The following is a 12,788-nucleotide window of genomic DNA, read 5'->3' on the forward strand; positions in this document are numbered from 1 at the left end:
GCGCCTTCCTGTGCCTTTTGGCAGTGCTCGTGCATTGCCAGCACTAGGCGGGAATGGTCACTATCCCGCACACACGTTTCGTTGTGCCCGTTGCCAAGCGCTCTGGAGCACTGTTTATGACGAAAGCGGAACACCTCTTGCCGTTCCATTCTCAGAGCTCCTGAGTTAAGCAACCTGCGACTCTTGGCGCGAATGCCAGTGGAAAACATTTCCAATGCGTCTGGCAAATACAAACTGAACCGGGGGATCGCTTTTGTCTGGAGCTAGCACCTGCGCCTTCCGCACACTCAGATTTGCCGCACATTCCAATGGCCAAGCTCCTTCTTAAGCAAGTTGAAAGCAGCTGTCAGAAGGCTGTGCTCCTTGTCAGATGGAAGCAGCAGCAGGCACAGAGGAGTTTGGCAAGCACTAAAGAGCCACAGAAGAGCGTGGCCTAGCAAAATGGGCCAGGAAAAAGCATTTGCTACATGTGCCCTTGTTGTCGCCTAACAACGGGTAGCAGCATAAACCAGATGCGGGTGAAGTTCTTGCAGGTGACATCTAACGTCAAATGAGCAAACCGGCTTACCACAGCTACGGTCCTCTGGCAGTCTGAAAGCTTTGCGCACAAGCCGGATGCTAAGCGCCTTCCTGTGCCTTTTGGCAGTGCTCGTGCATTGCCAGCACTAGGCGGGAATGGTCACTATCCCGCACACACGTTTCGTTGTGCCCGTTGCCAAGCGCTCTGGAGCACTGTTTATGACGAAAGCGGAACACCTCTTGCCGTTCCATTCTCAGAGCTCCTGAGTTAAGCAACCTGCGACTCTTGGCGCGAATGCCAGTGGAAAACATTTCCAATGCGTCTGGCAAATAGAAACTGAACCGGGGGATCGCTTCTGTCTGGAGCTGGCACCTGCGCCTTCCGCACACTCAGATTTGCCGCACATTCCAATGGCCAAGCTCCTTCTTAAGCAAGTTGAAAGCAGCTGTCAGAAGGCTGTGCTCCTTGTCAGATGGAAGCAGCAGCAGGAACAGAGGAGTTTGGCAAGCACTAAAGAGCCACAGAAGAGCGTGGCCTAGCAAAATGGGCCAGGAAAAAGCATTTGCTACATGTGCCCTTGTTGTCGCCTAACAACGGGTAGCAGCATAAACCAGATGCGGGTGAAGTTCTTGCAGGTGACATCTAACGTCAAATGAGCAAACCGGCTTACCACAGCTACGGTCCTCTGGCAGTCTGAAAGCTTTGCGCACAAGCCGGATGCTAAGCGCCTTCCTGTGCCTTTTGGCAGTGCTCGTGCATTGCCAGCACTAGGCGGGAATGGTCACTATCCCGCACACACGTTTCGTTGTGCCCGTTGCCAAGCGCTCTGGAGCACTGTTTATGACGAAAGCGGAACACCTCTTGCCGTTCCATTCTCAGAGCTCCTGAGTTAAGCAACCTGCGACTCTTGGCGCGAATGCCAGTGGAAAACATTTCCAATGCGTCTGGCAAATACAAACTGAACCGGGGGATCGCTTTTGTCTGGAGCTAGCACCTGCGCCTTCCGCACACTCAGATTTGCCGCACATTCCAATGGCCAAGCTCCTTCTTAAGCAAGTTGAAAGCAGCTGTCAGAAGGCTGTGCTCCTTGTCAGATGGAAGCAGCAGCAGGCACAGAGGAGTTTGGCAAGCACTAAAGAGCCACAGAAGAGCGTGGCCTAGCAAAATGGGCCAGGAAAAAGCATTTGCTACATGTGCCCTTGTTGTCGCCTAACAACGGGTAGCAGCATAAACCAGATGCCGGTGAAGTTCTTGCAGGTGACATCTAACGTCAAATGAGCAAACCGGCTTACCACAGCTACGGTCCTCTGGCAGTCTGAAAGCTTTGCGCACAAGCCGGATGCTAAGCGCCTTCCTGTGCCTTTTGGCAGTGCTCGTGCATTGCCAGCACTAGGCGGGAATGGTCACTATCCCGCACACACGTTTCGTTGTGCCCGTTGCCAAGCGCTCTGGAGCACTGTTTATGACGAAAGCGGAACACCTCTTGCCGTTCCATTCTCAGAGCTCCTGAGTTAAGCAACCTGCGACTCTTGGCGCGAATGCCAGTGGAAAACATTTCCAATGCGTCTGGCAAATAGAAACTGAACCGGGGGATCGCTTTTGTCTGGAGCTGGCACCTGCGCCTTCCGCACACTCAGATTTGCCGCACATTCCAATGGCCAAGCTCCTTCTTAGGCAAGTTGAAAGCAGCTGTCAGAAGGCTGTGCTCCTTGTCAGATGGAAGCAGCAGCAGGCACAGAGGAGTTTGGCAAGCACTAAAGAGCCACAGAAGAGCGTGGCCTAGCAAAATGGGCCAGGAAAAAGCATTTGCTACATGTGCCCTTGTTGTCGCCTAACAACGGGTAGCAGCATAAACCAGATGCCGGTGAAGTTCTTGCAGGTGACATCTAACGTCAAATGAGCAAACTGGCTTACCACAGCTACGGTCCTCTGGCAGTCTGAAAGCTTTGCGCACAAGCCGGATGCTAAGCGCCTTCCTTTGCCTTTTGGCAGTGCTCGTGCATTGCCAGCACTAGGCGTGAATGGTCACTATCCCGCACACACGTTTCGTTGTGCCCGTTGCCAAGCGCTCTGGAGCACTGTTTATGACGAAAGCGGAACACCTCTTGCCGTTCCATTCTCAGAGCTCCTGAGTTAAGCAACCTGCGACTCTTGGCGCGAATGCCAGTGGAAAACATTTCCAATGCGTCTGGCAAATACAAACTGAACCGGGGGATCGCTTTTGTCTGGAGCTAGCACCTGCGCCTTCCGCACACTCAGATTTGCCGCACATTCCAATGGCCAAGCTCCTTCTTAAGCAAGTTGAAAGCAGCTGTCAGAAGGCTGTGCTCCTTGTCAGATGGAAGCAGCAGCAGGCACAGAGGAGTTTGGCAAGCACTAAAGAGCCACAGAAGAGCGTGGCCTAGCAAAATGGGCCAGGAAAAAGCATTTGCTACATGTGCCCTTGTTGTCGCCTAACAACGGGTAGCAGCATAAACCAGATGCGGGTGAAGTTCTTGCAGGTGACATCTAACGTCAAATGAGCAAACCGGCTTACCACAGCTACGGTCCTCTGGCAGTCTGAAAGCTTTGCGCACAAGCCGGATGCTAAGCGCCTTCCTGTGCCTTTTGGCAGTGCTCGTGCATTGCCAGCACTAGGCGGGAATGGTCACTATCCCGCACACACGTTTCGTTGTGCCCGTTGCCAAGCGCTCTGGAGCACTGTTTATGACGAAAGCGGAACACCTCTTGCCGTTCCATTCTCAGAGCTCCTGAGTTAAGCAACCTGCGACTCTTGGCGCGAATGCCAGTGGAAAACATTTCCAATGCGTCTGGCAAATAGAAACTGAACCGGGGGATCACTTCTGTCTGGAGCTGGCACCTGCGCCTTCCGCACACTCAGATTTGCCGCACATTCGAATGGCCAAGCTCCTTCTTAAGCAAGTTGAAAGCAGCTGTCAGAAGGCTGTGCTCCTTGTCAGATGGAAGCAGCAGCAGGCACAGAGGAGTTTGGCAAGCACTAAAGAGCCACAGAAGAGCGTGGCCTAGCAAAATGGGCCAGGAAAAAGCATTTGCTACATGTGCCCTTGTTGTCGCCTAACAACGGGTAGCAGCATAAACCAGATGCGGGTGAAGTTCTTGCAGGTGACATCTAACGTCAAATGAGCAAACCGGCTTACCACAGCTACGGTCCTCTGGCAGTCTGAAAGCTTTGCGCACAAGCCGGATGCTAAGCGCCTTCCTGTGCCTTTTGGCAGTGCTCGTGCATTGCCAGCACTAGGCGGGAATGGTCACTATCCCGCACACACGTTTCGTTGTGCCCGTTGCCAAGCGCTCTGGAGCACTGTTTATGACGAAAGCGGAACACCTCTTGCCGTTCCATTCTCAGAGCTCCTGAGTTAAGCAACCTGCTACTCTTGGCGCGAATGCCAGTGGAAAACATTTCCAATGCGTCTGGCAAATAGAAACTGAACCGGGGGATCGCTTTTGTCTGGAGCTGGCACCTGCGCCTTCCGCACACTCAGATTTGCCGCACATTCCAATGGCCAAGCTCCTTCTTAGGCAAGTTGAAAGCAGCTGTCAGAAGGCTGTGCTCCTTGTCAGATGGAAGCAGCAGCAGGCACAGAGGAGTTTGGCAAGCACTAAAGAGCCACAGAAGAGCGTGGCCTAGCAAAATGGGCCAGGAAAAAGCATTTGCTACATGTGCCCTTGTTGTCGCCTAACAACGGGTAGCAGCATAAACCAGATGCGGGTGAAGTTCTTGCAGGTGACATCTAACGTCAAATGAGCAAACCGGCTTACCACAGCTACGGTCCTCTGGCAGTCTGAAAGCTTTGCGCACAAGCCGGATGCTAAGCGCCTTCCTGTGCCTTTTGGCAGTGCTCGTGCATTGCCAGCACTAGGCGGGAATGGTCACTATCCCGCACACACGTTTCGTTGTGCCCGTTGCCAAGCGCTCTGGAGCACTGTTTATGACGAAAGCGGAACACCTCTTGCCGTTCCATTCTCAGAGCTCCTGAGTTAAGCAACCTGCGACTCTTGGCGCGAATGCCAGTGGAAAACATTTCCAATGCGTCTGGCAAATAGAAACTGAACCGGGGGATCGCTTTTGTCTGGAGCTGGCACCTGCGCCTTCCGCACACTCAGATTTGCCGCACATTCCAATGGCCAAGCTCCTTCTTAGGCAAGTTGAAAGCAGCTGTCAGAAGGCTGTGCTCCTTGTCAGATGGAAGCAGCAGCAGGCACAGAGGAGTTTGGCAAGCACTAAAGAGCCACAGAAGAGCGTGGCCTAGCAAAATGGGCCAGGAAAAAGCATTTGCTACATGTGCCCTTGTTGTCGCCTAACAACGGGTAGCAGCATAAACCAGATGCGGGTGAAGTTCTTGCAGGTGACATCTAACGTCAAATGAGCAAACCGGCTTACCACAGCTACGGTCCTCTGGCAGTCTGAAAGCTTTGCGCACAAGCCGGATGCTAAGCGCCTTCCTTTGCCTTTTGGCAGTGCTCGTGCATTGCCAGCACTAGGCGTGAATGGTCACTATCCCGCACACACGTTTCGTTGTGCCCGTTGCCAAGCGCTCTGGAGCACTGTTTATGACGAAAGCGGAACACCTCTTGCCGTTCCATTCTCAGAGCTCCTGAGTTAAGCAACCTGCGACTCTTGGCGCGAATGCCAGTGGAAAACATTTCCAATGCGTCTGGCAAATAGAAACTGAACCGGGGGATCGCTTCTGTCTGGAGCTGGCACCTGCGCCTTCCGCACACTCAGATTTGCCGCACATTCGAATGGCCAAGCTCCTTCTTAAGCAAGTTGAAAGCAGCTGTCAGAAGGCTGTGCTCCTTGTCAGATGGAAGCAGCAGCAGGAACAGAGGAGTTTGGCAAGCACTAAAGAGCCACAGAAGAGCGTGGCCTAGCAAAATGGGCCAGGAAAAAGCATTTGCTACATGTGCCCTTGTTGTCGCCTAACAACGGGTAGCAGCATAAACCAGATGCGGGTGAAGTTCTTGCAGGTGACATCTAACGTCAAATGAGCAAACCGGCTTACCACAGCTACGGTCCTCTGGCAGTCTGAAAGCTTTGCGCACAAGCCGGATGCTAAGCGCCTTCCTGTGCCTTTTGGCAGTGCTCGTGCATTGCCAGCACTAGGCGGGAATGGTCACTATCCCGCACACACGTTTCGTTGTGCCCGTTGCCAAGCGCTCTGGAGCACTGTTTATGACGAAAGCGGAACACCTCTTGCCGTTCCATTCTCAGAGCTCCTGAGTTAAGCAACCTGCGACTCTTGGCGCGAATGCCAGTGGAAAACATTTCCAATGCGTCTGGCAAATACAAACTGAACCGGGGGATCGCTTTTGTCTGGAGCTAGCACCTGCGCCTTCCGCACACTCAGATTTGCCGCACATTCCAATGGCCAAGCTCCTTCTTAAGCAAGTTGAAAGCAGCTGTCAGAAGGCTGTGCTCCTTGTCAGATGGAAGCAGCAGCAGGCACAGAGGAGTTTGGCAAGCACTAAAGAGCCACAGAAGAGCGTGGCCTAGCAAAATGGGCCAGGAAAAAGCATTTGCTACATGTGCCCTTGTTGTCGCCTAACAACGGGTAGCAGCATAAACCAGATGCGGGTGAAGTTCTTGCAGGTGACATCTAACGTCAAATGAGCAAACCGGCTTACCACAGCTACGGTCCTCTGGCAGTCTGAAAGCTTTGCGCACAAGCCGGATGCTAAGCGCCTTCCTGTGCCTTTTGGCAGTGCTCGTGCATTGCCAGCACTAGGCGGGAATGGTCACTATCCCGCACACACGTTTCGTTGTGCCCGTTGCCAAGCGCTCTGGAGCACTGTTTATGACGAAAGCGGAACACCTCTTGCCGTTCCATTCTCAGAGCTCCTGAGTTAAGCAACCTGCGACTCTTGGCGCGAATGCCAGTGGAAAACATTTCCAATGCGTCTGGCAAATAGAAACTGAACCGGGGGATCGCTTCTGTCTGGAGCTGGCACCTGCGCCTTCCGCACACTCAGATTTGCCGCACATTCCAATGGCCAAGCTCCTTCTTAGGCAAGTTGAAAGCAGCTGTCAGAAGGCTGTGCTCTTTGTCAGATGGAAGCAGCAGCAGGCACAGAGGAGTTTGGCAAGCACTAAAGAGCCACAGAAGAGCGTGGCCTAGCAAAATGGGCCAGGAAAAAGCATTTGCTACATGTGCCCTTGTTGTCCCCTAACAACGGGTAGCAGCATAAACCAGATGCCGGTGAAGTTCTTGCAGGTGACATCTAACGTCAAATGAGCAAACCGGCTTACCACAGCTACGGTCCTCTGGCAGTCTGAAAGCTTTGCGCACAAGCCGGATGCTAAGCGCCTTCCTGTGCCTTTTGGCAGTGCTCGTGCATTGCCAGCACTAGGCGGGAATGGTCACTATCCCGCACACACGTTTCGTTGTGCCCGTTGCCAAGCGCTCTGGAGCACTGTTTATGACGAAAGCGGAACACCTCTTGCCGTTCCATTCTCAGAGCTCCTGAGTTAAGCAACCTGCGACTCTTGGCGCGAATGCCAGTGGAAAACATTTCCAATGCGTCTGGCAAATACAAACTGAACCGGGGGATCGCTTTTGTCTGGAGCTAGCACCTGCGCCTTCCGCACACTCAGATTTGCCGCACATTCCAATGGCCAAGCTCCTTCTTAAGCAAGTTGAAAGCAGCTGTCAGAAGGCTGTGCTCCTTGTCAGATGGAAGCAGCAGCAGGCACAGAGGAGTTTGGCAAGCACTAAAGAGCCACAGAAGAGCGTGGCCTAGCAAAATGGGCCAGGAAAAAGCATTTGCTACATGTGCCCTTGTTGTCGCCTAACAACGGGTAGCAGCATAAACCAGATGCGGGTGAAGTTCTTGCAGGTGACATCTAACGTCAAATGAGCAAACCGGCTTACCACAGCTACGGTCCTCTGGCAGTCTGAAAGCTTTGCGCACAAGCCGGATGCTAAGCGCCTTCCTGTGCCTTTTGGCAGTGCTCGTGCATTGCCAGCACTAGGCGGGAATGGTCACTATCCCGCACACACGTTTCGTTGTGCCCGTTGCCAAGCGCTCTGGAGCACTGTTTATGACGAAAGCGGAACACCTCTTGCCGTTCCATTCTCAGAGCTCCTGAGTTAAGCAACCTGCGACTCTTGGCGCGAATGCCAGTGGAAAACATTTCCAATGCGTCTGGCAAATAGAAACTGAACCGGGGGATCGCTTCTGTCTGGAGCTGGCACCTGCGCCTTCCGCACACTCAGATTTGCCGCACATTCCAATGGCCAAGCTCCTTCTTAGGCAAGTTGAAAGCAGCTGTCAGAAGGCTGTGCTCTTTGTCAGATGGAAGCAGCAGCAGGCACAGAGGAGTTTGGCAAGCACTAAAGAGCCACAGAAGAGCGTGGCCTAGCAAAATGGGCCAGGAAAAAGCATTTGCTACATGTGCCCTTGTTGTCCCCTAACAACGGGTAGCAGCATAAACCAGATGCCGGTGAAGTTCTTGCAGGTGACATCTAACGTCAAATGAGCAAACCGGCTTACCACAGCTACGGTCCTCTGGCAGTCTGAAAGCTTTGCGCACAAGCCGGATGCTAAGCGCCTTCCTGTGCTTTTTGGCAGTGCTCGTGCATTGCCAGCACTTGGCGGGAATGGTCACTATCCCGCACACACGTTTCGTTGTGCCCGTTGCCAAGCGCTCTGGAGCACTGTTTATGACGAAAGCGGAACACCTCTTGCCGTTCCATTCTCAGAGCTCCTGAGTTAAGCAACCTGCGACTCTTGGCGCGAATGCCAGTGGAAAACATTTCCAATGCGTCTGGCAAATAGAAACTGAACCGGGGGATCGCTTCTGTCTGGAGCTGGCACCTGCGCCTTCCGCACACTCAGATTTGCCGCACATTCCAATGGCCAAGCTCCTTCTTAAGCAAGTTGAAAGCAGCTGTCAGAAGGCTGTGCTCCTTGTCAGATGGAAGCAGCAGCAGGCACAGAGGAGTTTGGCAAGCACTAAAGAGCCACAGAAGAGCGTGGCCTAGCAAAATGGGCCAGGAAAAAGCATTTGCTACATGTGCCCTTGTTGTCGCCTAACAACGGGTAGCAGCATAAACCAGATGCGGGTGAAGTTCTTGCAGGTGACATCTAACGTCAAATGAGCAAACCGGCTTACCACAGCTACGGTCCTCTGGCAGTCTGAAAGCTTTGCGCACAAGCCGGATGCTAAGCGCCTTCCTGTGCCTTTTGGCAGTGCTCGTGCATTGCCAGCACTAGGCGGGAATGGTCACTATCCCGTACACACGTTTCGTTGTGCCCGTTGCCAAGCGCTCTGGAGCACTGTTTATGACGAAAGCGGAACACCTCTTGCCGTTCCATTCTCAGAGCTCCTGAGTTAAGCAACCTGCGACTCTTGGCGCGAATGCCAGTGGAAAACATTTCCAATGCGTCTGGCAAATAGAAACTGAACCGGGGGATCGCTTCTGTCTGGAGCTGGCACCTGCGCCTTCCGCACACTCAGATTTGCCGCACATTCCAATGGCCAAGCTCCTTCTTAGGCAAGTTGAAAGCAGCTGTCAGAAGGCTGTGCTCCTTGTCAGATGGAAGCAGCAGCAGGCACAGAGGAGTTTGGCAAGCACTAAAGAGCCACAGAAGAGCGTGGCCTAGCAAAATGGGCCAGGAAAAAGCATTTGCTACATGTGCCCTTGTTGTCGCCTAACAACGGGTAGCAGCATAAACCAGATGCGGGTGAAGTTCTTGCAGGTGACATCTAACGTCAAATGAGCAAACCGGCTTACCACAGCTACGGTCCTCTGGCAGTCTGAAAGCTTTGCGCACAAGCCGGATGCTAAGCGCCTTCCTGTGCCTTTTGGCAGTGCTCGTGCATTGCCAGCACTAGGCGGGAATGGTCACTATCCCGCACACACGTTTCGTTGTGCCCGTTGCCAAGCGCTCTGGAGCACTGTTTATGACGAAAGCGGAACACCTCTTGCCGTTCCATTCTCAGAGCTCCTGAGTTAAGCAACCTGCGACTCTTGGCGCGAATGCCAGTGGAAAACATTTCCAATGCGTCTGGCAAATAGAAACTGAACCGGGGGATCGCTTTTGTCTGGAGCTGGCACCTGCGCCTTCCGCACACTCAGATTTGCCGCACATTCCAATGGCCAAGCTCCTTCTTAGGCAAGTTGAAAGCAGCTGTCAGAAGGCTGTGCTCCTTGTCAGATGGAAGCAGCAGCAGGCACAGAGGAGTTTGGCAAGCACTAAAGAGCCACAGAAGAGCGTGGCCTAGCAAAATGGGCCAGGAAAAAGCATTTGCTACATGTGCCCTTGTTGTCGCCTAACAACGGGTAGCAGCATAAACCAGATGCGGGTGAAGTTCTTGCAGGTGACATCTAACGTCAAATGAGCAAACCGGCTTACCACAGCTACGGTCCTCTGGCAGTCTGAAAGCTTTGCGCACAAGCCGGATGCTAAGCGCCTTCCTTTGCCTTTTGGCAGTGCTCGTGCATTGCCAGCACTAGGCGTGAATGGTCACTATCCCGCACACACGTTTCGTTGTGCCCGTTGCCAAGCGCTCTGGAGCACTGTTTATGACGAAAGCGGAACACCTCTTGCCGTTCCATTCTCAGAGCTCCTGAGTTAAGCAACCTGCGACTCTTGGCGCGAATGCCAGTGGAAAACATTTCCAATGCGTCTGGCAAATAGAAACTGAACCGGGGGATCGCTTCTGTCTGGAGCTGGCACCTGCGCCTTCCGCACACTCAGATTTGCCGCACATTCCAATGGCCAAGCTCCTTCTTAAGCAAGTTGAAAGCAGCTGTCAGAAGGCTGTGCTCCTTGTCAGATGGAAGCAGCAGCAGGAACAGAGGAGTTTGGCAAGCACTAAAGAGCCACAGAAGAGCGTGGCCTAGCAAAATGGGCCAGGAAAAAGCATTTGCTACATGTGCCCTTGTTGTCGCCTAACAACGGGTAGCAGCATAAAGCAGATGCGGGTGAAGTTCTTGCAGGTGACATCTAACGTCAAATGAGCAAACCGGCTTACCACAGCTACGGTCCTCTGGCAGTCTGAAAGCTTTGCGCACAAGCCGGATGCTAAGCGCCTTCCTGTGCCTTTTGGCAGTGCTCGTGCATTGCCAGCACTAGGCGGGAATGGTCACTATCCCGCACACACGTTTCGTTGTGCCCGTTGCCAAGCGCTCTGGAGCACTGTTTATGACGAAAGCGGAACACCTCTTGCCGTTCCATTCTCAGAGCTCCTGAGTTAAGCAACCTGCGACTCTTGGCGCGAATGCCAGTGGAAAACATTTCCAATGCGTCTGGCAAATACAAACTGAACCGGGGGATCGCTTTTGTCTGGAGCTAGCACCTGCGCCTTCCGCACACTCAGATTTGCCGCACATTCCAATGGCCAAGCTCCTTCTTAAGCAAGTTGAAAGCAGCTGTCAGAAGGCTGTGCTCCTTGTCAGATGGAAGCAGCAGCAGGCACAGAGGAGTTTGGCAAGCACTAAAGAGCCACAGAAGAGCGTGGCCTAGCAAAATGGGCCAGGAAAAAGCATTTGCTACATGTGCCCTTGTTGTCGCCTAACAACGGGTAGCAGCATAAACCAGATGCGGGTGAAGTTCTTGCAGGTGACATCTAACGTCAAATGAGCAAACCGGCTTACCACAGCTACGGTCCTCTGGCAGTCTGAAAGCTTTGCGCACAAGCCGGATGCTAAGCGCCTTCCTGTGCCTTTTGGCAGTGCTCGTGCATTGCCAGCACTAGGCGGGAATGGTCACTATCCCGCACACACGTTTCGTTGTGCCCGTTGCCAAGCGCTCTGGAGCACTGTTTATGACGAAAGCGGAACACCTCTTGCCGTTCCATTCTCAGAGCTCCTGAGTTAAGCAACCTGCGACTCTTGGCGCGAATGCCAGTGGAAAACATTTCCAATGCGTCTGGCAAATAGAAACTGAACCGGGGGATCGCTTCTGTCTGGAGCTGGCACCTGCGCCTTCCGCACACTCAGATTTGCCGCACATTCCAATGGCCAAGCTCCTTCTTAGGCAAGTTGAAAGCAGCTGTCAGAAGGCTGTGCTCTTTGTCAGATGGAAGCAGCAGCAGGCACAGAGGAGTTTGGCAAGCACTAAAGAGCCACAGAAGAGCGTGGCCTAGCAAAATGGGCCAGGAAAAAGCATTTGCTACATGTGCCCTTGTTGTCGCCTAACAACGGGTAGCAGCATAAACCAGATGCGGGTGAAGTTCTTGCAGGTGACATCTAACGTCAAATGAGCAAACCGGCTTACCACAGCTACGGTCCTCTGGCAGTCTGAAAGCTTTGCGCACAAGCCGGATGCTAAGCGCCTTCCTGTGCCTTTTGGCAGTGCTCGTGCATTGCCAGCACTAGGCGGGAATGGTCACTATCCCGCACACACGTTTCGTTGTGCCCGTTGCCAAGCGCTCTGGAGCACTGTTTATGACGAAAGCGGAACACCTCTTGCCGTTCCATTCTCAGAGCTCCTGAGTTAAGCAACCTGCGACTCTTGGCGCGAATGCCAGTGGAAAACATTTCCAATGCGTCTGGCAAATAGAAACTGAACCGGGGGATCGCTTCTGTCTGGAGCTGGCACCTGCGCCTTCCGCACACTCAGATTTGCCGCACATTCCAATGGCCAAGCTCCTTCTTAGGCAAGTTGAAAGCAGCTGTCAGAAGGCTGTGCTCTTTGTCAGATGGAAGCAGCAGCAGGCACAGAGGAGTTTGGCAAGCACTAAAGAGCCACAGAAGAGCGTGGCCTAGCAAAATGGGCCAGGAAAAAGCATTTGCTACATGTGCCCTTGTTGTCCCCTAACAACGGGTAGCAGCATAAACCAGATGCCGGTGAAGTTCTTGCAGGTGACATCTAACGTCAAATGAGCAAACCGGCTTACCACAGCTACGGTCCTCTGGCAGTCTGAAAGCTTTGCGCACAAGCCGGATGCTAAGCGCCTTCCTGTGCTTTTTGGCAGTGCTCGTGCATTGCCAGCACTTGGCGGGAATGGTCACTATCCCGCACACACGTTTCGTTGTGCCCGTTGCCAAGCGCTCTGGAGCACTGTTTATGACGAAAGCGGAACACCTCTTGCCGTTCCATTCTCAGAGCTCCTGAGTTAAGCAACCTGCGACTCTTGGCGCGAATGCCAGTGGAAAACATTTCCAATGCGTCTGGCAAATACAAACTGAACCGGGGGATCGCTTTTGTCTGGAGCTAGCACCTGCGCCTTCCGCACACTCAGATTTGCCGCACATTCCAATGGCCAAGCTCCTTCTTAAGCAAGTTGAAAGCAGCTGTC

The sequence above is a fragment of the Poecile atricapillus genome, chromosome 33 (assembly GCF_030490865.1).
Source record: "Poecile atricapillus isolate bPoeAtr1 chromosome 33, bPoeAtr1.hap1, whole genome shotgun sequence".
Lineage (NCBI taxonomy): Eukaryota > Metazoa > Chordata > Aves > Passeriformes > Paridae > Poecile > Poecile atricapillus.